Source organism: Bos taurus, chromosome 18 (genome assembly GCF_002263795.3).
Source record: "Bos taurus isolate L1 Dominette 01449 registration number 42190680 breed Hereford chromosome 18, ARS-UCD2.0, whole genome shotgun sequence".
In the NCBI taxonomy this organism is placed as follows: Eukaryota; Metazoa; Chordata; class Mammalia; order Artiodactyla; family Bovidae; genus Bos; species Bos taurus.
In genome coordinates, this window is record NC_037345.1 from 28,657,999 (window position 1) to 28,684,226 (window position 26,228).

Sequence of the window (26,228 nt, forward strand, 5' to 3'; positions counted from 1 at the left end):
CTATTAGTGTCCTCTTTGATTTCTTTCACCAGTATTTTGTAGTTTTCTAACGTTTTTTAAATTAAAAAGTTTGTAATTTTTTTACACAATGCAAAGAATGTAACCATAATATTGTAAAAAGAAGAAAAAAAATCTACAAAAATGTAAGATGATGATATAACAACACATACCTGTAGTATGGCACTTATTGTTTAATTTATCTTTCTTGTTTGGTTACTTTTCCTAATTTAAACATAAATTGATGTGCGTAATTAAAATCATGACTCGTTTGTGAGTTGTGAAAAACATAAAATAGATTTTTAAGAAAGTTTTGTACAAAATATGCATTGCTTTAATATTGACATTAGCAACAATCAAAACAGATAACATTAATCATTTACATGTGCCTGTGATTTGTCTGAAATGTTTATTATCTTACATGATAATCTGAATTCTCTGAGTTTGGTGAACTGTTTTAATAATTTCCTAACCAGTTCATCTACAATCGCCCTTCACCCTCTCCAATCATTTTCACATCTAAGTGATCTTTCTGACACAGTTCTAAACGTGTGCTTTATCTTTTCTTTAAAAGCTGGTATTGCTTCCCAATATTCTCAGAATCGAGGCAAAACCCCTGGAAGTAACTTGCAGAGTTAGATTTGGTCTACTTACTTCATAGTTCCTCAGCCTTACCCTTTTCAGTGTCCTCCCTTGCTTTCTGCATTATGGACATCCTGTTGTTGTTCAGTTGCTAATTTGTGGCCAACTCTTTGTGACCCCATGGACTGCAGCATGCAAGACTTCCCTGTCCTTGGCTATCTCCTGGAGTTTGCTCAGAGTCATGTCCATTGAGTCGATGATGTGATCCAACCATCTCATCTTCTGTCTCCCCCTTCTCCTTCTGCCTTCTTTCCCAACATTAAGGTCTTTTCCAGGGAGTCGGCTCTTCGCATTAGGTGGCCAAAGTGTTGAAGCTTCAGCTTCAGCATCAGTCCTTTCATTGAATGTTCAGGGTTGATTTTCTTTCTGATGCACTGATTTGATCCTCTTGCTGTCTAAGGGACTGTCAAGAGTCTTTGCCAGCACCGCAGTTCAAAAGCATTAGCTCTTCAATGCTTAGCCTTCTTTATGGTCCAACTCTCTCATCCATACATGACTACTGGAAAAACCATAGCTTTGACTCTTCAGGCCTTTGTCAGCAAAGTGATATCTCTGGTTTTTAATACACTGTCTAGGTTTACATAGCTTTTCTTTCAAGGAGCAAGCATCTTTTAGCTCCATGGCTGCAGTCACCATCTGCAGTGATTTTGGAGCCCCAGAGAATAAAATCTGCCACTGTTTCCACTTTTTCCCCATCTATTTGCCATGAAGTGATGGGATCGGATGCTGTGATCTTCTTTTTTTGAATGTTGAGTTTTAAGCCAACTTTGCTCTTTAGTTCCTCTTCACACTCTGCCATAAAGGTGGTGTAATCTGCTTATCTGAGGTTATTAATATTTCTCCCAGCAATCTTGACTCCAGCTTGTGCTTCATCCAGCCCGGCATTTCACATGATGTACTCTGCATATAAATTAAGTAAGCAGGTTGACAATGTACAGCCTTGATGTACTCTTTTTTCCCCAATTTGCAACCAGTCCATTGTTCCATGTCTGGTTCTTCAATCCTTGAGACTTGTCAGACATCCTCCTGTTCCACTGTATGCTTTCACCTATTTCCCTCTACTGGAATTTCCTTTCTCTATCTTTGTCTAACTCTTGCATTTTTGTCCTTCAGATCTCAACTAAAGTATCATTTCCCCAAATGAGCAAACCTAGATTTTCCCTTTCTTTCTTTTTTGATATTGATTGATTTATTCAGCTGTGCCTGGTCCCAGGTGCAGCACGAGGGATTTTTCATCTTTGTTGTGGCATGTGGGATCTTTAGTTGCAGCACGTGGGATCTAGTTCCCTCACCAGGAATGAAGCCCCGGCCCTGTGCCTTGGGAGCATGGAGTCTTAGCCACTGGACCACTGGGAAAGTCCCAGATTTTCCTTTCTTAAATTCTTATTATGTACACTCTACACTCTTATAGACCCTGAAAATTCTATTTTTAATGTGGAATCTGTATCAAATCAAGGGAATCCCCGTTACACAAGTCACAAGAAACCTCAAAATGTCTGAAGAATGTCATCATTGCTGTGGACAAGAGGCTGTTGTGTGTTTCCCGCTCTTCATTTTTCTGTATAGGAGTTTTTCCTCCTGTCCCTGCTCAGTCATTGTGTATTGGGAGTGGGAGTGTGGAGTGGCAGACAATGTCTTTTTAGTCAGAAAGATCACTGGGTGGCACATACAGGTCTGATGGTGAGGGTACTTTGTCACTTGAAGACTCTAAACTTAGCCCTGGGATCAGTGACTGTGAATGTGACTTTGTCTCCCTTGTGGAAGGACTGAAGGTGTTCTCTTTGCAGGAGGACCCAAAGGATGGAGTGTGCGTAACTGTGAACCAGGCCCATTCTTTCCTCCCCCTCCTGGGCTCTGGGTTAGACTGTATTTCCCAACGTGCTTTGCAGTTAGGTATGGCCAACTGAGAGTTTTCCAGTGGAATGTGAGAAGTCGCTTCTCAGCCAAAAGGGCTAACAAAGCACATGTGCCTTTTCCAGCCTCTCTCTTTTCACATTGCCTGGTAAATGTTGGAGAGTCCAAGATGACAGAGGAGGGCAAGCCACAGAATGAAAAGAACCTGGTTCTCTGAATGACCATACTGAAGGCAACCACTAACCAGGAACACTAACGTTGGACTGGAAAGTGAGCGAGAAATGAAATTGTACTGTGTCAGGCTACTAAAATTTTAGGATTTATTTCTTCAGCAGCTAAATGATAATCTAATTAATACAATGAGTATGGGTGGATGCATGAAGAAATCATTAGTCTACTCCAATGATTGGCTTGGTTTTTTACCTAATGGCCTGAGGCCATTGGTTAGGTATCTGGCCAAAAAGGGAATAAGGTAGCAGTATTTCTTAATAAGATTAATATAAATATTAATTAGATTTCTTTGTTTGCAAGCTTTATTTACCCCAATAAACAGCAATACAACTTATGTTGAATTGTTAAATTTTGAATTCTTACATTTACCATGAATACTCAATGACTTGATTTGTTCTATTTTATGAAACATGAATATTGAAGTATATGAGTTTGAAGCAACATTTTCAAGCACAGAAAAAAGGAAATATTTGGTTTTGACAAACAAATGTTCATTTTAGAAACAAATTGCATTTTATTGTTAGTACATCATATTTCTATTCAGTTACCATGATACAGATTGATTTTTATCAATCCTGTTAGCTGCCTTCATGGCAGCTCTCATGTTCCATCTTTGTCCATTTCACATTTATCTCACTATCTCTAGCACCTAGCAAGATCCCTTATACATAGTAAGAGCCTAATTAATATTCAGGAAATTGAACTTAATTGAAAAATATGAAATTACAAGTGATGCAGGACAAGTCTAAAGATCTTTTATTTATTTGTCCTAGTAGTAAAAATTTTGTTGTGTTCCTGGAAAAGTCATTTTATAACAGAAAGGACATTTTTGCCAATGAATTATTTGAAACGTCTCTGTCTTTCATTTTATTCCATTAATGCCTTGGAAGTTTTTCATTTCATAATTTAATATTCAAAAGTGCATGGGTATTGAATCACAGTGAAAGCTTTTAACTGGCCTTTTATTGCATTGACATCTTGTAGGTGAATAAACATTATTTGGCCTTGCTCTCAAAAATAAGCATCATTAAAATCACTGAAATTATTAAAGCCACGTTATGTCTTCTTAAAAAAAAATATTGTTAATTTTGGAAATTTTAACTTTATTTCTTGACTACCTGATTAATTCCGTCTTCTACAATTACTATAAGCTTCATGAAGCCAAGCCATTGTTTGCTTGTATTCATGATCTTCTCCCTAAGAAGAGAGACTATTAGGCTAGCAAAATATTTGAAATCTTATAGAGAATGAACCATTATTTGTTGAGTGAATGCATACCTAAGTAAAAGAATGGATTAAATAATGGACACTTTTTATCGTTGGTTAGTAGTATATTTGAATCAAGTGTTATAAATTTAATTACCCTATTTTTTTTTTCTCAAAGTAGATTTTGAATAGTATCTAGTTGAAATTAATATCAACTAGAGATTTTTATTTTGTTTATAAAGATGGAGAAATTTTATAAAATGCTGGTTTAGAAAGTTAGTAAGTGTCCTGGTAGAAATATAGACTATATATTCAGATTAAAACAAAAAAAAGTTTAGTCAGAATGTGTTTTATGAATATTTTCTTGAATTTCAGAGGAACAAGAGCTTAGGTTTTTCTAGATAATGACACATAAAACAAAGGATGTTTTAAAGTCAAAATTTGAAGCAAGTGTTTAGCAACAGGGTTCATTGAGAAATGCAGCACTTTGGAGTCAAGAATTTCTCATTCTCTGATAGATATGAGATATTGTCTAGTTAATATGGAACAGGAGTCCTACTAAGACTCTAAGAGAGAAATTGAAAACCAAAGTCATGGCTAGGACATAAAATACCAATGTTTCCTATTTCTTGGATTCTCATAATATTTTCATGAAGGCTTCCCTGGTGACTCAGATGGTAAAGAATCTGGCTGTAATGCAGGAAAGTTGGGTTTGATCACTGGGTCCAGAAGTTCACCTTTCTTTTCAGGAAAATAAATCACTGCACTGTCTATGCCTGTGTTTATAAGCTTCCCTATTTCATTGGTTTGATTGGTCAGTAGCCAGTGGCTTGACTGAACCAACCCACTGTTTGATAATGTAGTCCTGTCAGTTTAGTACACTATTGGACTGAGTAGAGCATTTATTTCTGTAGCAGCTTATTTCCTGGCCAAATAAGGGCTAGAAACATCTGGGATAGAGAAAACACTGGAAGAGATTCATCATTGTCTTCAGAAAAGAAAAATCTAGGAAAAAGTAAATTTTTTTTAAGCTTTTCATGCTTAATTTCCCCTTTGCCCTTCTTGGTCTTAGGCTGCTTTTATGCTTTCCCATTCAAAGTCTAGGTCAACTGAGAAATAACAAAGAGAATAATAACTGATATCTTTACCTAAGAGAATGTAGGCCCACCATGCATGGTATCCAGGAGAGAAGAAAGTGAGATTGTGAGATAATATGCTGGAAACATGTAAGCCAGTGGAGATAACAGCAATATTTTAAAAATGGAAACCAATACTAGGAATCAAGTCTAGTAGATAGAAAAGTATTTGCAAAAGTAAATAGTTGAAGATGCTATGGCTGATTCCCAAGGGAGTACACATTTGCTGAGCATGAATGATTGACAGTTGCAGATAGGCACAGACTCTTAAGAGAAGAATGGCAAGTTACAGGAAAGACATACATTTACACAGGGATAGGAAGAGTCAATATTTGATAAAATTCATTGATCATAGATTGCCAGGCAGATGAATTGATACCAATTCCCAGCTGGAATTTGACAGCATGAAATGTGAGATCAGAATGTTGACTCGAGTTCCACTATTCTCTATCCATGTCGCCTTCAGTTCAGTTCAGTCGCTCAGTCGTGTCTGACTCTTTGCGACCCCATGAATCACAGCACACCAGGCCTCCCTGTCCATCATCAACTCCCGGAGTTCACTCAGACTCATGTCCATCGAGTCGGTGATGCCATCCAGCCATCTCATCCTCTGTCGTCCCCTCTTCCTCCTGCCCCCAATCCCTCCCAGCATCAGAGTCTCTTCCAATAAGTCAACTCTTCGCATGAGGTGGCCAAAGTATTGGAGTTTCAGCTTTAGCATCATTCCTTCCAAAGAAATCCCAGGGCTGATCTCCTTCAGAATGGACTGGTTGGATCTCCTTGCAGTCCAAGGGACTCTCAAGAGTCTTCTCCAACACCACAGTTCAAAAGCATCAATTCTTCGGCACTCAGCTTTCTTCACAGTCCAACTCTCACATCCATACTTAGGCAATTGTTAAAACGCCTTTGCTTCAATTTCCTCATCTGTAAAATAGAGATGAGAGTATAGTAATGGATAACTCTTAGAGTTCTTGCTAAGGATATATTAGATAATGTTTGTAAAGCATATATACATGCTCATCATAGTTTATGTCTGTAGCAGAAGGTGTTAAGTGTCATTCATCTACACTTGGCCCTTGCTGTTCTGAGCACACCAATGTGCAGGAAACTATTGTCTTCCTCTTTTCCCAGGAAAATGACTGACTCTGAGGATCAGTCCCCAGCTAATGACTTGATAGGAATTCATGGTTAAGTACCCCGTTGCATGGGGTAAATTAACTAGCAAATTTATGGCTCAGAGAAGGAACTAATTTTTTATTGTCCTCATTCTCCACTAGACTTTGGGATATAGATCAGAATTAAACTAGTCTGATATTCAGGCTTTATATTTTTTCTAAGAATTCTTTTTCTTAAATTGTTGTCATTGTTCTTGTCTTAGCCTGAGATCCCACTAAAAAAGGGTTCTGAGCTGTTCTGAAGAGTTTTTGGTCATTTAACCACATAGACTATATTTTTCCTTTTTGAATGATCCTCTGCAGTATTTAATAGACTTAAAAATTTCTCCAAATGATTCAAATAAGTAAGACTCACTTGGAACATCCATTTATTTATGAACGCCTCTTGAATTCCACCCATATTATGGGTGCCTCCTGAGTTCCTTTACAGCATGCAGAATCAGAAATACATAATGGCCAGGAAACCAAGTGTTATCATTTACCTGATTCCTTGTCTAAACAGGCAAACGGGTAAATATCTAATGTTAAAAAACTTTAGGAGTCTACAAAGCATGAGGATCTCTGAATAGGAGGTACAGAAGGAGCAGGGAAACTTAGTGTTGATAATTGAATAGAAATTTATGAAGTAGGGAAGTTTAAGAAGTAAAACCCCCAGAGTTGGTGATAGTATATACAAAAGGCCTGGGGTTTTGAAAGTTTGTGTAGAATCCAGTGAGACTAGAACATAAGCTCATGTGTTAAAGTAGAAAGTGATCAGCTTGGAAAGACAGATAAAGGTGTCCCAAGTTCATGCTAAGGCAGTGACTCTCAAATGTTGACACACATCAGAAATACCACGTGGAAGGATGTTCATTGAAGATTTAGTCTCAATAGCCTAGAAATGGAAACAACCTAAGTGTTCGTCTGAAGATACATGGATAAAGAAAATGTTACACATGCACACACACACACAAGCTTGAATATTATTCATCTATAAAAAGGAAGGAAATCCTACCATTTGGGACAACATGGATTAACTTTGAGAGCATTGTGTGAAGGAAATAAGTCATACAGAGAAAAACAAATACTGCATAATTCCACTTATATTTGGAATTGAAATAAGTTGACTCAGAAACAGTGGATTTGTGGTTACCAGAAGTTGGTAATGGCACCCCACTCCAGTACTCTTGCCTGGAAAATCCCATGGACGGAGGAGCCTGATGGGCTGCAGTCCATGGGGTCGCTGAGTTGGACACGACTGAGCAACTTCACTTTCACTTTTCACTTTCATGCACTGGAGAAGGAAATGGCAACCCACTCCAGTGTTCTTGGCTGGAGAATCCCAGGGATGGGGGAGCCTGGTGGCCTGCTGTCTATGGGATTGCACAGAGTCGGACGCGACTGAAGCGACTTAGCAGCAGCAGCAGCAGCAGCAGCAGAGGTTGGTTGGAGGCAGAGGGTGCAGAGAGATAATGTTTTTAGTCAAAGGATACAGATTTCCCATTACATGATAAATAAGTTCCAGGAAACTAATGTACAGCTTGGTGATGATAATTAACAATACTATATCAGATACTTGAAAGTTGCTGAGAGTACATCTCAAACATTCTCACCAGTGCTAAACAACAGAACAAAATATTAGTAACTATTGAGGTGATGGATATATTTACTAACCATATTGTAGTAGTCATTTTGTAATATATATACCTGTATCCAGTTGTCATGTTGTACTTTTTAAAGATACACAATATTATATATCACTTATAGCTCAGTAAAGCCAGAAACATTTTTTTATAAAGAACAAGTCCTAGAGGGTTTATTAGAACACAGATTGCTGAGTTCCACCCCCAGAGCTTCTGATTCAATAAATTCAGAATTTGCATTTTTAGCAAATCCCTGATTGATACTGATGCTCCTGATCCAGGGACAGCACTTTGAGAACCACAGTGCTAAAACACTATTTGCATTTTATCCTGAAGATATTGATACTGACAGATGTTAATTTTAATCATGCTCTCCAGAAGCATATGGATTATTTCTAATCCCTCTTTTACCATATCTTCAAGATTTCAAAATTGTTTTTATATGACAGCTAAGTCCACTTTCATCCAGGATAAATTTAGCTTGTTCCGTGAAATATTCTTAGAACCAACAGCTATCAGAACACTTACTATCCTGAGAATGCCCTAGTTTGTTTTAAAATATGACTAAATATAGTGTCAAAAACATAACCTGCTATTTTGCATGTGATATGGCCAGGAAAGATTGTGAGGATATGAAGTTTGCCTTTAGACAGACCATATGCTCTTACTGATGTTGCCTAAATGAAAATGATCTGATTTAGCAAGAGAAAACCTACTATTTAACATCACACTTGTTTCCACAAAATCCCTGGGGCTTTCCCTCAGCAGGAGATTACTTGATGACAATTAGGAGGTGAAAAAGTAGCTTTTATATTCATGATAACAAATGGTTTTGTTTACGTCTATATTTCTAGCATCTAGAGAAATGCTTGGTGCTCAAGAAATATTTGCTCAGTGAGTTATTGAATGGATAAAATCTCACGCATTTGCAAATTTCAGCATGGCCTTTAAATGGTATATCAAAATTAGATTTTTACCCCTAAGTGTTGCTGTAAGGAATGACTTCATTGACGGCCTCACTGCATCCTTATCCCTTCTTCCTCCTCCTCATACAGATGCTTGTACCAAGTATATTCAGAGATTCTGTCTCTTTCTTCTTAAATGATAATGTGAGAATCATAAAATAATAGAATTTGACAGCCATCTCAAGTATTCTGTTACATATATTGGGATGTTGATGATTTAGGTTCAGTGATCTGGCCTCTCTATATCTTTCTCCTTGGTCCTGAAAACAGACCCTAAGTAAAATGAGTATAAGAAAGTAAAAGTAAAGGAAAAGACACATTATGTGTGTTTGTCTATGTTAGGTAGATTTAAAATTTTTTACTTCTCACAAGAATATGTTAAGAAGGTGTTTCTAGTTCCATCATATTAATAAGGAAACTGAGATTGAGAGACATTGGGTAGATTAGTCATAGTAATATTAACTATGAAGGAGAGGATTTGAGTGGAAAGAATAAGTAGATTAAAGATACCTTCCTGTCATCTATGTCTTAACTAGTATGGATGACCCATCTATCTAACAGGTTATGAGTGACTATAAAAATACAGATGAAAGTAACAATACTGCATTAAATAAATAAGCCTGTTGATGGAAGAACCTCTGTCTTTATTAAAAAATATACTATTTGAGTTGAGATAATTGTTAAAATTTGGGGAACAATATTTTGTAAACCTTATTACAGTCTTGGTGTTCTACTGCTGCTGCTGCTGCTGGTAAGTCACTTCAGTTGTGTCCAACTCTGTGCGACCCCTTAGATGGCAGCCCACCAGGCTCCCCCATCCCTGGGATTCTCCAGGCAAGAACACTGGAGTGGGTTGCCATTTCCTTCTCCAATTCATGAAAGTGAAAAGTGAAAGTGAAGTCACTCAGTCGTGTTCGACTCTTAGCGACCCCATGGACTGCAGCCAGGCTCCTCTGTCCATGGGATTTTCCATGCAAGAGTACTGGAGTGAGGTGCCCTTGCCTTCTCTGTGGTATTCTACTAGAGACTCAGAAAAGGTAGATGTTACAATGTGTTTAAATAGGTGAATGGAGGGACCTACACATAAAATAATTAGATATTATAAATAAAAAGAAGAAATGAACCTGGAAGAGTTGTGGGGATGAGGTAACAATTATAAATCTTAGAAATTATTTTATATGAACTATATATGTAATATATAAGTGTTAGTTGTTCAGTCCTGTCCGACTCCCTGTAAGCCCATGACTATAGCCCACTAGGCTCCTCTGTTCATGGAATTCTCCAGGCAAGAATACTAGAGTGGGTTGTCATTCCCTTCTTCTGGGGATCTTCCCAACCCAGGTATCAAACTTGGGTCTCCTGCATTGCAGGCAGATTCTTCACCATCTGAACCACCAGGGAAGTCCATATAGTATATAATATATATAAATTTGACGATACACCTGTGTGTAATGAGTAACTCTGAATACTTAATGAGGAAATTAGTGATTTTTAAGAGTGTAGTGAAGAATTTATTCAGAACTCAACCTAAAAAAGGCAAAATATGTATATATTTTTAAAAGCTGAATGAGAAGTTTAGAGCAATGGAGGATAGATTGCAAATTCAAAATGTGTCAGTTATTTCAGAACGAGTAAATGGAGGCAAGTGTATAAAAGCAACATTTAAATTTGTGTTTTCTATAATTAAAGCAAGGCATTGGTCCTTAGCTCAAAGAAACTGACTGAATGTAGTGCAACATAAATAAAATAACTTGTAGCCTAGACACATCCTAGTGAAACCAAAGATTGGTGACAGTCTTAAAATCTACAGGAAATTTGAGGCAGATTATCATAAAGTTAAGTAGACTGACAGCAAACTTCCCATCAACAATGAAAGATGCAAGAAAGTAACATGGTCATATCTTCAGAACTGGGGAAAAATAAGGTACAGATTAGGTAATTTTCCCTTAAATTAAAAAACAAATGCATTTTCAGAATTAAGTAAAAGATATCCATTCAGAAATCCTCACAAAAAGAATATTAAATCATGCTCTTGAACAGTAATAATAGGGGGTATAGAATAAAATAGAGAAGTTTGGATAGAGCTGTGTAGAACTAATGCATTAATTTTTTTATGTTTGAAAAGAGTTTAAACTATAAAATAATAACAAGCTGGAAATTTCCCAGTGATGGAAGTGTGCTAAAATGAATGTCACAGTTTACTCAAACTTAGAAATACTAAATGACTAGATTTGTTAGAAAGATTTATGAGTTTTTATATATGTGATATTTAATGTAAGTTATTATTTAAAGAACAGAAATTTAAGCTTTACTTTTAGAATCTATAGCTGGAAATACATAAGGATACTAAATTTTAAGTTAGCAAAAGAGGGGTACTTTTTCTGCCCCCTTCTGATGCCTATGTCAGAAGCTTTCTCTATCTCCTTTATACTTTAATAAAACTTTATTACACAAAAGCTCTGAGCGATCAAGCCTCGTCTCTGGCCCCAGATTGAATTCTTCTCCTCTGGGGGCCAAGAATCCCGATGTCTTCGTGTGATTCAACAACAACCTTTCATCTTGGGGGCTCATCTGGGATCCTTCAGGACAAGGTAAGGATGCTTGGAGCTTTAGTTCTTTGTTCTCTTAGCGAACACGTTTTCTGCTGTGCTTTACTAACTACCGTGTGCTTGTGTGAATGAATGACAGGCCCTGCGTGAAGCAAGTAAGGAGCCCTGCTCTGTGGTTCCACGGTGATCTCATACAGCTTATGGCAGAAACCTGTTGGGGGGTTATATCAACCTGCCAATGGCACCCAATGTCTCCTTCAGGAGCTGAGCAGAAATGGGCAAAGCGTGTGGACCAAACTCTCCTTTCTCGGTCAAACTTTTCAGTCTCTTTGACCATTGCATAAATCCTTGGGAATTAGAAGTACTAACCTAATCTATCGGCTCATAGACTTTCAAGGGACTTGTGATCTATACTGTTATTGTGTACTGTGGCTTAGGTCCCAAACTTGGATTGGTAGTCAAGAAAGCGCCTAGCCTCACTAGGAATCGAAAGTTTGGAAGATAGATGGAGCTCTAGCTCCCAGAACATCTCTGAGGTTAAAGGTTACTCAGATAGGGACTGCAATGGGTTTTTTTTCCTTTGGTAACGTTATACTGGTGTGGTGATGCTTGGTAAGTTAGCAAAAGATATAGGAGAAAAAATGATGGCAAATAATAAAAATTTTAAGTCCAAATGTTGCAGGAAGAGGGACCCTTCCTGGGCCCAAAACTGGGCTCTTGTCAAACACTCAGAAATGAATTGTCCGAGGAGACACATGTGCTGACAAAGCAAGAGATTTTATTGGGAAAGGGCACCCGGGTGGAGAGCAGTAGGGTAAGGGAACCTAGGAGAACTGCTCTGACATATGACTTGCAGTCTTGGGTTTTACAGTGATGGGATTAGTTTCTGGGCTGTCCTTAGCCAATCATTCTGACTCAGAGTCCTTCCTGGTGGTGTGTGCCTTGTTAAGCCAAGATGGATGCCAGAGAGAAGGATTCTGGGGTGTGGTCGGACACATAGTTCTCCTTTTGACCTTTCCCAAACTCTTCCCGTTTGGTGGAGGCTTATTAGTTTCCTGTTCCTTACCAGGACCTCCTGTCATAAAACAACTCATGCAAATGGTTACTATGGTACCTGGCCAGGGTGGGCGGTTTCAGTGTGCTTCCCATAACACAAATATGCAAGCAATTATAAATGTAACTAGCATAGTATCACTAATTAGAATCAGAGATTATCTGACTTGATTTTAAAAATAACCAACTATTTTGTATTCATAAGAAAAACAATATTGCACATTATGAAAGAAGACCAAAAGGTTGGGGGAAATGTCTGTGCAAACACTATAAACAAATACAACCACTATGACAGTATCAATGTCATGATTAATTTAAAAAAATTAATAGAAATGAAAGAGGTAAAACTGCCATGTTTGCTAATGTTAAATTTGTAAGTTGTTGTATATTTGTAAGATAGAAATACCATTAAGTGTTTAAAATGAATAAAACATATCAATGTGGATAATAATCCTATACAATGCTGCGCATTAAAAAAGAAAGCAAAATACCACACACAGTGTTTTATAAACTTTAAAGCATTCAAAATACCAACAGTATGTGTGTACATGCTTGAGAATGATAAATGCCAAATTTAGAACAATGGTTACCCTCCAAACAGGGACTCTTGTAAAAGTTTAATTACAAAGGATTAAAAAATGCTCTTAAGAAATCTTAGAAGTTAATAAATAGAAATATAAGTCTAATAAAGCAGATAGAGATAAAACAATACAACCTGTTTTGGAGCTAACACCTTGTGAGTATGGGAGTGTGCTTGTGTGCCTGCTTGTGCGTGTGTGTGTAGTGGATAGGGTGAGGGGACATTTGCTGTTTGAATCTTCACCTCTTTTCTTGCCTGAGACTAGAACACCAAGCCATAATTAGCAATCCAGGCCACTAGGCAGAAGAATGAGGAAATCAATATGCGAAACTCCTTTCTTTAGAGGTTTCAACTCTCAGAGGCAATGACTTAAGCTTTGCCAGGCTTGTTCAGCCTTTCCTAACCCTCCTTCTGCTCTGATTATTCTCGGCAGCTCATTCCCATCAGTCACCGTCCTCACGGAGTTCCCAGGCAATCACACAAACCCAGTTTGCATCTGTCAGGCTCTGCCTGAAAAAGTCTGAATTCATGCAAATGTCGCTTCTCAGCCTGTAAAACCCAGAGAGGGGTTCTCTCATTCAACAGATGGGCCACAGGCAAATCGTGAGAGAAGTGGCCCTGGCCTTTCCTGTTTCAGTAACATGAAATTTAAGTAATTCACTCTTATCTCGAAAAGCTTTTCTTTTTTAATTTTCAGTTTAATATTGGCACTTACTAACTCATATGATTTATAAATAGAACAATGGCAACCTTATTCAGATGATGATATCAGTAGGGAAGTAACATGGTATGTTAGAAAAAGCTCAAAAAAAAAAAAAAAAGGCTCATACTTCATCATTGAATCTGGTTTTAAATCCTTAGTCACTTGACAGCAGATTTGGGGGAGACGGCTTATCTCCCAAGCAACCACTCTTCAGACCTTACTGGTGCTGCCCAGGTTGGCTTTATTTTGCCCCCTAGACACATCTTGCTCCAGTCCCCCTGCCCCTCATTTTGTTTCCCAGCTACAATTGCTTACATTCTTTTTTTTTTTTGCCATTTCTTTCCACCATGTCTTTGCAAAGCTTGCTGCTCTTCCTAGAATGAGTCCCGTCCTAAATCCCATTCCACTCCGTTGTGTTAATCTCTACTCTGTCTTCAGATTGCATTTAGTCATCACTTTCTCAGGGGTACATCACTAAAAAGATAAGTTCCCTCTGTAATATACTCTCAGAGCAGCACATGCATTTAGCTATATCAAAAAATTACTTTTATTTCTGTGCTTCTTTTATTAACGTACCTTCCCAGTAATGATGTAAAGCTGAGAGTGTTGGACTACATTTATTTTGTGCTTCCAACACCTCACTGCATTCAAGAACCTTCCTCCAAGAAGGAAAGGAGAGGGTGGGTGGGAGGAATTCGTAGATTTAGACTGACACGTATACACTATTGATACTGTGCATAAGATATATTACTAATGAGAATGTACTGTATAAAACAGGGAACTCTACTTAATTCACTATGGTGACCTAAATGGTAAGGAAATCCAAAAGGGAGGGAATATATTAATATGTATATGTATGGCTGATTCTTTTTGCTGTACAGTAGAAACTAACACAACACGGTAAAGCAAGTATATTCCAATAAAAATTAGTTTAAAAAATTCCACTGTTACTTGAAGCCCCAATTTACTATCTGGCTTCTGCCAGTCCTGCCAGGCTGAGAGGATAGTAAAGGACCAAGAATAAAGAACCATCTGTTTCAAGGTACCAGAGTGACTCGACAGATAAACAATAGCTTGAATTCTTTAACTATAGACATCCCTGATTATGTTTTTAAAATTAACTTGAAGCAATTTTTAGAATTCTATTTTATTTTTTTTTTGCTGTGCTGGGTCTTCATTGCTGTGCGGGCCTTTTTCTGGTTGCTGTGAAGGGGGACCACCCTCCAGCTGTGATGCAAAGGCTCTGCTATAGAGCATGGGCTCCAGAGTGTGTGGTTCACTAGTTGTGGCTCCCAGCACAGGCTCATTAGTTGTGGTGCAAGGGTTTGCGCCACAGCATGTGAGATCTTCCTGGATCAGGGATTGAACCCACGTCCCCTGCCTTGGCAGGCGGATTCTCCACTACTGAGCCACCAGTGAAGCCCTGAGCAGTTTTAGATTTGTCTAAAAGTCACAAAGATAGTATAGGGTTCTCATAACCCTGAACCCGATTTATTCTGTTATTAAAATCTCACAGTGGTACAGTCTGATTGTTATAGCTAATGAAACAATATTGACATGTTGTTAGTTGAAGTCCACACTTTGTTAATATTTCTTTAGTTTTTATCTAATGTCTCTTTTTTTATTTGTTCTAGTATCCCATCCAAGATAACAGTCACCGTGTCTTCTAAGTATCCAGTAACTGAGAATATTTCTCAGTTTTTGTTTATGATAGCATTGATAGTTTTAAGGAGTAGTGGTTAGGTATTTTATATAATGTCTTTCAGTTTGGGCTCATCTGAAGGTTTTCTCCCAGTTGTACTAGAGCTATGGCTTTGGGGGAGGAAGACCACAGAGATGAAGTGCATTCTTATATTAAGGATGCATATTGTCAACATAACTTATCACTGGTGATGTTAACGCTGATCACCTGGCTGAGGTTTTCCTACTGTGCCGTTACTTTTTTCTCCCTGTTCTATACAGTGTTTTTTAGAAGGAAGTCACTATGTGCAATCCACACTTAAGGGGTCAAAAATTAAGCTTCACCTACTTGCAAGTTGAATATATAAATCATTTGAAATTCTTCTGCATGAAATATATGTCTCTTTTTCTTTGTTTTATTTTATTCAGTCATTTATTTATGTTGGTGTGGACTTATGCATTTCCATTTGTTTTCATTATAGAAAGCAAATTTTATTTTTTACTAAGCTCAAAAGAGTTAATAGGGACATCCTTATATGTACTCAAATAACTTCCCTGGTAGCTCAGACGGTAAAGTGTCTGTCTACAACGCGGGAGACCAGGTTCGATCCCTGGGTTGGGAAGATCCCTTGGAGAAGGAAATGGCAATCCACTCCAGTACTATTGCCTGGAAAAGCCCATGGACAGAGGAGCCTGGTAGGCTATAGTCCATGGGGTCACAAAGAGTTGGACATGACTGAACGACTTCACGTTCATGTTATATGTACTCAAGACTAACATTCCAAATACCTCCCCGGTCCACAGTATCATAGCACCTTAACTCTGTTCAATATAACTTCACTCCACAGCACATGAGAACATACTAAGATATACTGACTTCAGCTCATAAAATATGTATAATTCATTTCTCCATACTGAAAAGAAGTTTTTAAGTCCCTTTTCTTTTTCTTTGATTTTTCCATTGCTGAACAACAAACTTTCCCTAAACTTAGTGAGATACATCAACCACTTATATGCTCCTGAATTCTGTAGATTTGGGATTTCAGTGGGGGTACAGACGAGATGAATTGTTTCTGCTCTCCTACACCTGTGATCTCAGTTGGATTTTCAAAGGCTCAGGGGGAGGTGGTAACTCTGTATCAGTGGGTTGGGATCACTTGAAGCCTTGTTCACTTACATGTCTAACAATTTATGCTGATTGTTAACTGGGAACTAAACTGAGTCTGTCATTCAGAACAACTGCATTTTGCATCTTTATGTAGTCTGGGATTTCTCATAATGGTGACTGGATTACAAAAATGAGATTATCACAGAGAGAGACAGGACTGGTGCCACCTTTCATGACCTAGCCATGGCTGTTGTTTGTCATTTCTTTCCCTGTGATACCCTACCAGTTGATACAATATCAGTTGTACACCCAGCATCTAGAGGAGGAAACACTGATTTAATTTCTTGATGGACATGGAAAGGTCCTGGAGAAGCATGCTGGATAATTCATAGATTTGTAGCCATTTTTGAAAAATAAAACCTACTACCCCTTTATGTAAAAAAAAAAAAAAAAAATATATATATATATATATATATTTGATTGGAGAATAATTGATTTAAAATATTGTGTTGGTTTCTGCCATACATCAACATGAATCAGCCATGGATATACATATATCCCCTTTCTCTTGAAACTCCCACCCACCTCCCACCTCATCCCACCCCTCTAGGTTGTCACAGAGCACTGGCTTCAGCTCGCTGTGTCATACGGCAAATTCCCACTGGCTAATGTGTATGTTTCAGTGTTATTCTCTGAATCTGTTCCTCCCTCTCCTTCTCCTGCTGTGTCCATGTCTTTTATCTATGTCTGCATCTCTGTTGCTGCCCTAGGTTCATCAGTACCATTTTTGTGGATTCCATGTATTTACATTCAGTTCAGTTCAGTTGCTCAGTCGTGTCCGACTCTTTGCGACCCCATGAATCGCAGCACGCCAGGCCTCCCGATCCACCACCAACTCCCGGAGTTCACCCAGACTCACGTCCATCGAGTCAGTGATGCCATCCAGCCATCTCATCCTCTGTCGTCCCCTTCTCCTCCTGCCCCCAATCCCTCCCAGCATCAGAGTCTTTTCCAATGAGTCAACTCTTCGCATGAGGTGGCCAAAGTACTGGAGTTTCAGCTTTAGCATCATTTACATTAGTATATGTTATTTGTTTTTCTCTGTTTGACTTACTTCACCCTGTATAACAGGCTCTAAGTTCATCCATCTCACTAGAGCTGACTCAAATTCATTCTTTTGTATGGCTGAGTAATATTCCATTGTATATATGTACTGCAGCTTCTTTATCTATTCATCTCTCGATAGACATCTAGGTTGCTTCTATGTCCCAGCTGTTGTATATAGTGCTGCGATGAACACTGGGGTACATGTGTCTTTCAGAATTGTGATTTTCTCAGGATATACATCCAGTAGTGGAATTGCTGGGTCATATTGTAGTTTTATTCCTAGTTTTTAAAAAATCACCACACTGTTCTCCATAGTGCATACGTGCATGCTAAGTTGCTTCAGTCGTGTCCAACTCTGTGTGACCCTATGGACGGTAGCCTGCCAGGCTCCTCTGTTCATGGGATTCTCCAGGCAAGAATATTGGAGTGGATTGTCATCCTGTCCTCCAGGGAATCTTTCCGGCCCAGGAATTGAATTCACATCTCTTATGCCTCCTGCATTGGCAGGCAGATGCTTAACTACAAGCGCCGCATGGGAAGCCCGATTCTTTCTAGTGGCTGTGTCCATTTAGATTCCCATGATTATGCAAGAAGCTTCCCTTTTCTCCACATCCTTTCCAGCATTTATTGTCTGTAGATTTTCTGATAATGGTCATTCTGACGGATGTGGGGTGATATCTCATTATAGTTTTGATTTGCATTTCTCTAATGATGCGAGTTGGACTGTGAAGAAAGCTGAGTGCTGAAGAATTGATGCTTTTGAACTGTGGTGTTGGAGAAGACTCTTGAGAGTCCCTTGGACTGCAAGGAGATCCAACCAGTCCATTCTGAAGGAGATCAGCCCTGGGATTTCTTTGGAAGGAATGATGCTAAAGCTGAAACTCCAGTACTTTGGCCACCTCATGCAAAGACTTGACTCATTGGAAAAGACTCTGATGCTGGGAGGGATTGGGGGCAGGAGGAGAAGGGGAAGACAGAGGATGAGATGGCTGGATGGCATCACTGACTCAATAGACGTGAGTCTGAGTGAACTCCCGGAGTTGGTGATGGACAGGGAGGCCTGGTGTGCTGCGATTCATGGGGTCGCAAAGAGTTGGATATGACTGAGCGATTTCATTTTCACTTTTCACTTTCATGCATTGGAGAAGGAAATGGCAACCCACTCCAGTGTTCTTGCCTGGAGAATCCCACTGATAGAGGAGCCTGGTGGGCTGCTGTCTATGGGGTCGCACAGAGTCGGACATGACTGAAGCAACTTAGCAGCAGCAGCAGCAGTTGCTTCATTTGCAATTATTTTCACCCATTCTGAGGATTGTCTTTTCATATTGCTTATGGTTTCTTTTGCTATGCAAAAGCTTCTGTTTAATTAGGTCACTTTTTTTTATTTTTTGTTTTTATCTCTATTACTCTAGTAGGTGGGTTATAGAGGATCTTGCTGTGATTTATGTCAAAGAATGTTCTATTTTTTCCTCTAAGAGTTTCACAGTTTATGCTCTTACATTTAAGTCTTTAATCCATTTTGAGGTTATCTCTGTGAATGATGTTAGAAAGTATTCTAATTTCATTTTTTATACATAGCTGTCCAGTTTTCCCAACACCACTTACTGAAGAGATGATCTTTTCTCCATTGTATATTCTTGCCTCCTTTGGCAAAGATAAGGTGCCTGTAGATGTGTGGGTTTATTTCTGGCTTTCTGTCTTGTTCCCTTGGCCTATATTTCTGTTTTCATGCCAGTACCATACTGTCTTGATGACTTGTTACCCCCTCTTAAGATCACTTACTGGGACCACTTGGGATTACCAGGTGCTGTCATTCTGAGTTTATGATGGCTCTTGACAAAAGTATCTCCAATTACTTAACTCTCTTTAAATAACTAGTCAGTAAATTTGGGTCATTTTGTGTAATCTACTACCATACGTTACTAGTCATGGCTCCTCCAGGTCCTCATTCACTTTTAATCTCTACTGCCCTGCTTCCTTGGAACTCCAGAATTTCTTCTCTATAAACACGATTACAGCAAACAACAACAACAAAAAAAGAGAGGCATTACCAATAATTTTAAAAGATGGTCCAAAACAAATCGGAAAATGAAGTTTTCTCAAGTAGTTTTTAATTGGAAAAATATAGCCAATGAATGGAAAACAAATGTCTGTGACTGACCAGAGGAGTACAGTAGACATGTCCGATTGGCCTGGTGGGCTACAGACCACAGAGAGGCATAGTCGAACACGACTGAGTGACTAAACAACAACAACGAAGAGAATTCATCTGACCTTCACCTAGGGAATTCTACTGTGAGCAGATTAACTTATTGTCGAGAAAAAGCAAATCTTGATTCTATAATATTAGTGATGTTGTGAAATAAATTGGAGTGAGACCATGAACGTTTATAATCCAGGCTTGTGAATCAATGTCACTAAAAGGATTAGAATGCCAATCACTGGTTTTCCCCCAAATCTCCAACAAATATAACCCAACCAGGACTTATTTCATATAGAGAATTAACTGTAAACTGCTTATATAATTCAGAAGAAATGTGCATCCTAAATCGCTTTAGTCATGTCCGACTCTTTGCAACCCTATGGACTGTAGCCCTCCAGGCTCCTCTGTGCATGGGATTCTCCAGTAAAGAATATTGAAGTGGGTTATTTCTTACTCCAGGGGATCTTCCCGACCCAGGGATCAAACTCGCATTCTCCTCCCTTATTATGTCTCCTACATTGGCAGGCGGGTTCTTTACCACTAATGCCACCTGGGAAACTCTCCAAATGGAGACTAGTGCATGGATGTTCCTTTGGCTTCACAAATTCTCATTGCTTTGCTTCCTACTGATATTGGAAACGCATGAGGAACCATATACTTTAGCAGTGATATTCAGTGTTATTAATGTTTCTGTTAAAGTAAATTTTAAGAATTTCCAAATGCTAAATCTAAGAGCACTGCTTGAGTTAGTGCACGTACATGAATCAGAGATGAGCAGAGGCGCCACATTGCACATTGAGTGTTGTCCTTCTTAGTTTAGAGTTACCTTACTTGGTTGAAACCACTTTATAACTGCTTTTCCTAGATATACATATTCTCTATTTTTCTTAAAGTTCTCTATTTCTTCACAGCATTTACCAAAATTTTGAATTGTATGTTTAGGCATTTATTAATTTATTTTTTCAAAAGACTATACCTTTAAAACTCCACCATGGAATACACACACAATATGTGCTTTTGTGTATAAATACATGACCTTAATATATATATACATACAAATAGTATACATATGTATAAGTATTTGTGTGTGTGTGTGTGTGTGTGTATGAGAGAGAGAGAGAGAGAATGGATGGAGAAAGAGAAGAAAAAAGAGGAGTACCAGGTAAGAAGAGTTTTTTTGAGTTATTTTTGTTTTATAGTTCATAAAGATCATTCATATTATAGGCATCTATATTGCCAACAAATTAAGATTCTTTTCCCAGAATGTACTATTTATTGCCTTATGTGGATAAATAATCCATTTTAATAAAATATAATCTTAAACCCCCTATAAATGAGGATAATATATTATTACCATAGGAATATGAGAAATTTCAAGTTTGGTTTTGTAATTGGTTTGAATTCATTGTTGATATATTATCTCAGATTGTTCAACAAAAAGCATTTTATTTTGAAAATTCAGAGATCAGTCATTCTGGTATGCTTTATTCTATTACACTCTAAAACCTTATTATTATCTAGTGAATAAAATTCTTAAGTAACAGTTTTAAAATCAGTACAGTCTATATTTTATTATCATAGATATATTACTTTTAATATACTAAGATAATATCTAATTTCAAATTTACCCAACTATATAAAACCAATCCATTTGTAGCTTTGTAGTATAATAATATATGTTCATATTTTAAAACATACAGTGTATTAGTATATGTATTCTCTTTCACAATAGATTGTGCGAGAAGTATTTAGTTAGGACTGAAAATATCTAGTTAGAACCAGCAGTATATTGCATTTCGTATGTGCATTAGTATAGAATATTTTTAAAATATTTAACCCTAAAATGTTTTTATAAAAAAAAATAAATGGAACTTCTGCAAAGTTCCCAGTGTACTGAACATTTTGCATTCTCCAGGGATCATTTTAATGTGATGTATTCAGAAAGTTTAGTCCTATGACAGTGCCACAACATGAACAATTTTATTGAAATAGAAAACAAAGAACAAAAATATTCAATAATTGTTTTATTGATGTGAAGGGAATGAATTATTCATGACTTCAAAGTATCTGTGAATAATTCTAATTACCTGCTTTTAAAGGATATGAGGCCACTGCAAGTATATTAACAATTTTGATTGAACACCTGCTATCCAGTAGTATATATTAGGCATCAGAACCAAAATTGTCTGTGTGTGTTTGTGTGTATTTCTGATTTTCTAGGTGATCATTATTTACGGTGCTTTATTGGCTTCTGATATAATGCTTTGATAGTTGTAAAAATAGATCATTTAAGGTGTTAAAACCAGGTTATTCCTAACTTGAATGCATTATGCGTTTTCCAACAATCTCTATTCATTTGCAGCTTTGGGATACATTTTGAAACATGGCAAATGGTTACTAAGAAGATTTTCTGGGATATGGACTCACTTATATACCTTTGCATTCTCCTCAGTGACTGGTGGAGAAGGCAGTGGCACCCCACTCTGGTACTCTTGCCTGGAAAATCCCATGGATGGAGGAGCCTGGAAGGCTGCAGTCCATGGGGTCGCTGAGGGTCAGACGTGACTGAGCGACTTCACTTTCACTTTTCACTTTCATGCATTGGAGAAGGAAATGGCAACCCACTCCAGTGTTCTTGCCTGGAGAATCCCAAGGATGGGGGAGCCTGGTAGGCTGCCGTCTGTGGGGTCGCACAGAGTCGGACACGACTGACGTGACTCAGCAGCAGCAGCAGCAGCAGCAGCAGCAGCAGTGACTGGTGGATAAAAGCAGTGTTATGTTGGCCACTAACCAGCTGTTTGGACCCAGACTTTTTGGATTTACCATCCCCACCCCCATCTGCACCTGTGATTCAGCTGCTACTACGGTGATAGTGGCACCATCTGCCCAGTTAATTGGCTAAACTAGCTCAGGAATTTGAGTGTCAAACTTGACTTAAGGAAGCAGGCCACATCTAATCAGGCAGGGGTTCTGGGCTATTCTATTGTCTTTATCTTTTTAAAAATTTCTCTTCTTTCCTATCCCTCTGCTACTTGCTAATTCATCAGCATTTGCACCTAGAATTTCACTGAAATTACAGCATGTCTATTTAATTATATTTCTATTCTATTGCCTCTTTTTGTAATATTTTCCATAACATATTTGAGGTGGTAAATTCTGTACACTGGATACTTACCATTCCACATTCCTTTCTGAATCCTTCACATTAAATACTGCTGGGTTGAGGGAAAGTTCTTAATATGTCTTACAATATCTACTTTTTTTTCCCCCCTCTCATCTGGACTTTTTCTGTCTCTCTGCATTTGTTGATTAATATCTTTCCCCTCAAATTCTGTGACCCCATGAAGACTACAAATGTTGTTTGGTATAGAATATATCCTCAAATAAATGCATACAGAATACATGTCATGGCTAAGTAATATATACCTTAGATTTTAAATGTGTGTTTAAAATGGTACCTATTAAGTTTAGAGATAAAAAGATATTATATACTAGCTTGTGAAAGGAATTTATTTAACCAAATGGTAGCTGGTCTGTGCATTTGCATGGTACTCAACAAATCAAGTCAAATGAATATTATGCCAAATACAGAGTAGGCTAAATTTTGGTACAAGAAAAGCTTACCATTTTCCTTTGTTTACAGTTGTTGAATTTTTTCAAATTATTTTTGTCTATTTGTAAAGCATAAGTGGATCTTTGAAAAAATACCTTCTCACTCTGTTTTTTTAGCATGACAGTATATCAGACTATAGTGAGACATAATGTCTACAATTCCAGAAAGAATCCTTGGTCCTTGACCCTGAAAACAATAAGGGTTCAACATTTCTCTCTAGGATAAATCTAGAAATGCATTTCTTATATAGCTGATCAAAAGACAAATTGGTCCCTAAGGAGAGGGGAAAAAACGTGCTAGGGAAAAAAGAATTTAAATTAAAAGTACTTTTGCTGACCATTCAAAGTTTAATCTGTGAGTTAAAATGAAGCTTTAAGGAACAAGTCAAGACATATTTTACTACATCTTTGGGGAAATGAAATACAGGTAATACTGCCCTCTTTCAGTGGTGAAGAAATATGCTTGGAAACTTTTCTCAGTAGTTCAACAAGAGTACTTCAAAAACAAATATCTATCCCAGCATTGGGCAAACATCTCATCTGTACAGATAATGTAGGCATTTTTTGTCTCTAATTTTTACAGCCATATGGCAATTAGGATTATATCATCTTTTCTAGTGTAGAGTCTGAGTCTTCATTTAATTAGTCTCAATATCTAGGATAGAACCTGGAAATGAACACAATGAATTTGTTTTTTCCCTAATGTTCTGCACTACATTCTACTTAATTGATCATATTAAAAGATAGATATGTGTATCTGTGTACACATATGTATACATATATATACATATATGTATTATAATGTGTGTATATACACACACACACATATATATATATATACACATATATTGTTTTTATATGATTATATATTATAATCCTGCCAAGGATGTGAATCATTCATTGTCCAGTATATCCTTCCCATTAGTCACTTCTTTATCTCTGTTATTAGAGCCAATGTGTAGGTATGACCGTGCTTCTGTTTAATCAACACTTATTTTAAGAAATGACCCCAAAGTGCAAGATTAGTGATGCTGGTAATCTTCCAGAAAGAATTAAGTGAAAAGATCAAAGTTCTTAATAAGGAAAGAAATACAGTAAGAACAAGTCTTTTATCTGTGAAATTAAAAAGAAGGAAAAATTATTGTGATTGTTAAAGTCATGTCCAACTCTTTGAAACTTCATGGACTACAGCACACCACGCTCCTCTGTCCTCCACTATCTTTCAGAGTTTGCTCAAAGTCGTGCCCTTCGAGTCAATGACACTATCTAACCATCTCATCCTCTGCCCCCAAATTTTCCTTTTGGCTTCAGTCTCTACCAGTATCAGGGTCTTTTCCAATGAATTGGCTCTTCGTATCAGATGGCCAAAGTATTGGAGTTTCAGCTTCAGCATCAGTGTTTGCAATGAATATTCAGTGTTGATTTCCTTTAGGATTGACTGATTTGATCTGCTTGCAGTCCAAGGGACTCTTGAGAGTCTTCTCCAACACCACAAGTCAAAAGCATCAATTGTTTGGTGCTCAGCCTTCTTTAAGGTCCAGCTCTTATATCTGTATGTGATAGCTGGAAAAATCATAGCTTTGTGTAAATGGACCTTTGTTGGCAAGGTGGTATCTCTGCTTTTTAATACACTGTCTAGTTGTGTCATAGCTTTCCTTCCAAGAAACAAGTCTCTCTAATTTCATGGCTGCAGTCATGGTCCGTAGTGATTTAGGAGCCCAAGAAAATAAAATCTGTTACTGTTTCTTTCCTATCTATTTGCCATGAAGTGATGGGACCGGATGCCATGATCTTTGTTTTTTGAATGCCATTTTAAGCCAGCCTTTTCACTCTCCTCTTTCACCCTCATCAAGAGGCTCTTTAGTTCCTCTTCACTTTCTGCCATTTGAGTGGTGTCATCTGCATATCTGAAGCTGTTGATATTTCTATTGGCAAACTTGATTACAGCTTGGGATTCATTCAACATGGCATCTCACACAATATACCCTGCATATAAGTTAAATAAGCAGGGTGACAATATACAGCCTTGATGTATTCCTTTCCAAATTTGGAACCAGTGCGTTGTTCCATATCTGGTTCTAATTGTTGCTTCTTGACCTGCAAACAGGTTTCTTAGGAGACAGGAAAGCTGGTCTGGTATTTCCGTCTCTTCAAGAAGTTTCCAGTTTATTGTGATCAACACAGTCAAACTCATTTGTTGAGTTAGTGAAGCAGATGTTTTTATGTAATTCCCTTGTTTTCTCTATGTTCCAAGGAATGTTGGCAGTTTGATTTCCAGTTCCTCTGCCTTTTGTAAACTCAGCTTTCATATCTGGAAGTTCTTGGTTCACATAATGCTGAAGCCTAGTTTGAAGGATTTTGAGTATCACCTTGCAAGCATGTGAAATGAGCACAATTGTATGCTAGCAGAAACATTCTTTGGCATTCCCCTTTTTTGGGATTGAAATGAAAACTGAGCTTTTCCAGTCCTGTGTCCACTGCTGAGTTTTCCATATTTGCTGACATATTGAATTCAGCACTTTAACAGCATCGTCTTTGAGGATTTTAAATAGCTTAGCTAGAATTCCATCACCTCCACTAGCTTTGTTTGTAGTAATTCTTCCTAAGGCCCACTTAACTTCACACTCCAGGATGTCTGGTTCTAGGTGAGTGGCTACACCATCATGGTTATCCGGATCTTTTAAACCTTTTTTGTACATTTTTTTCTGTGTATTCTTGACACATCTTCTTAATTTCTTCTGTTTCTCCTAGGTCCTTACTGTTTCTGTTTTGTATTGTGCTGATCCTTGCATGAAATTTTTCCTT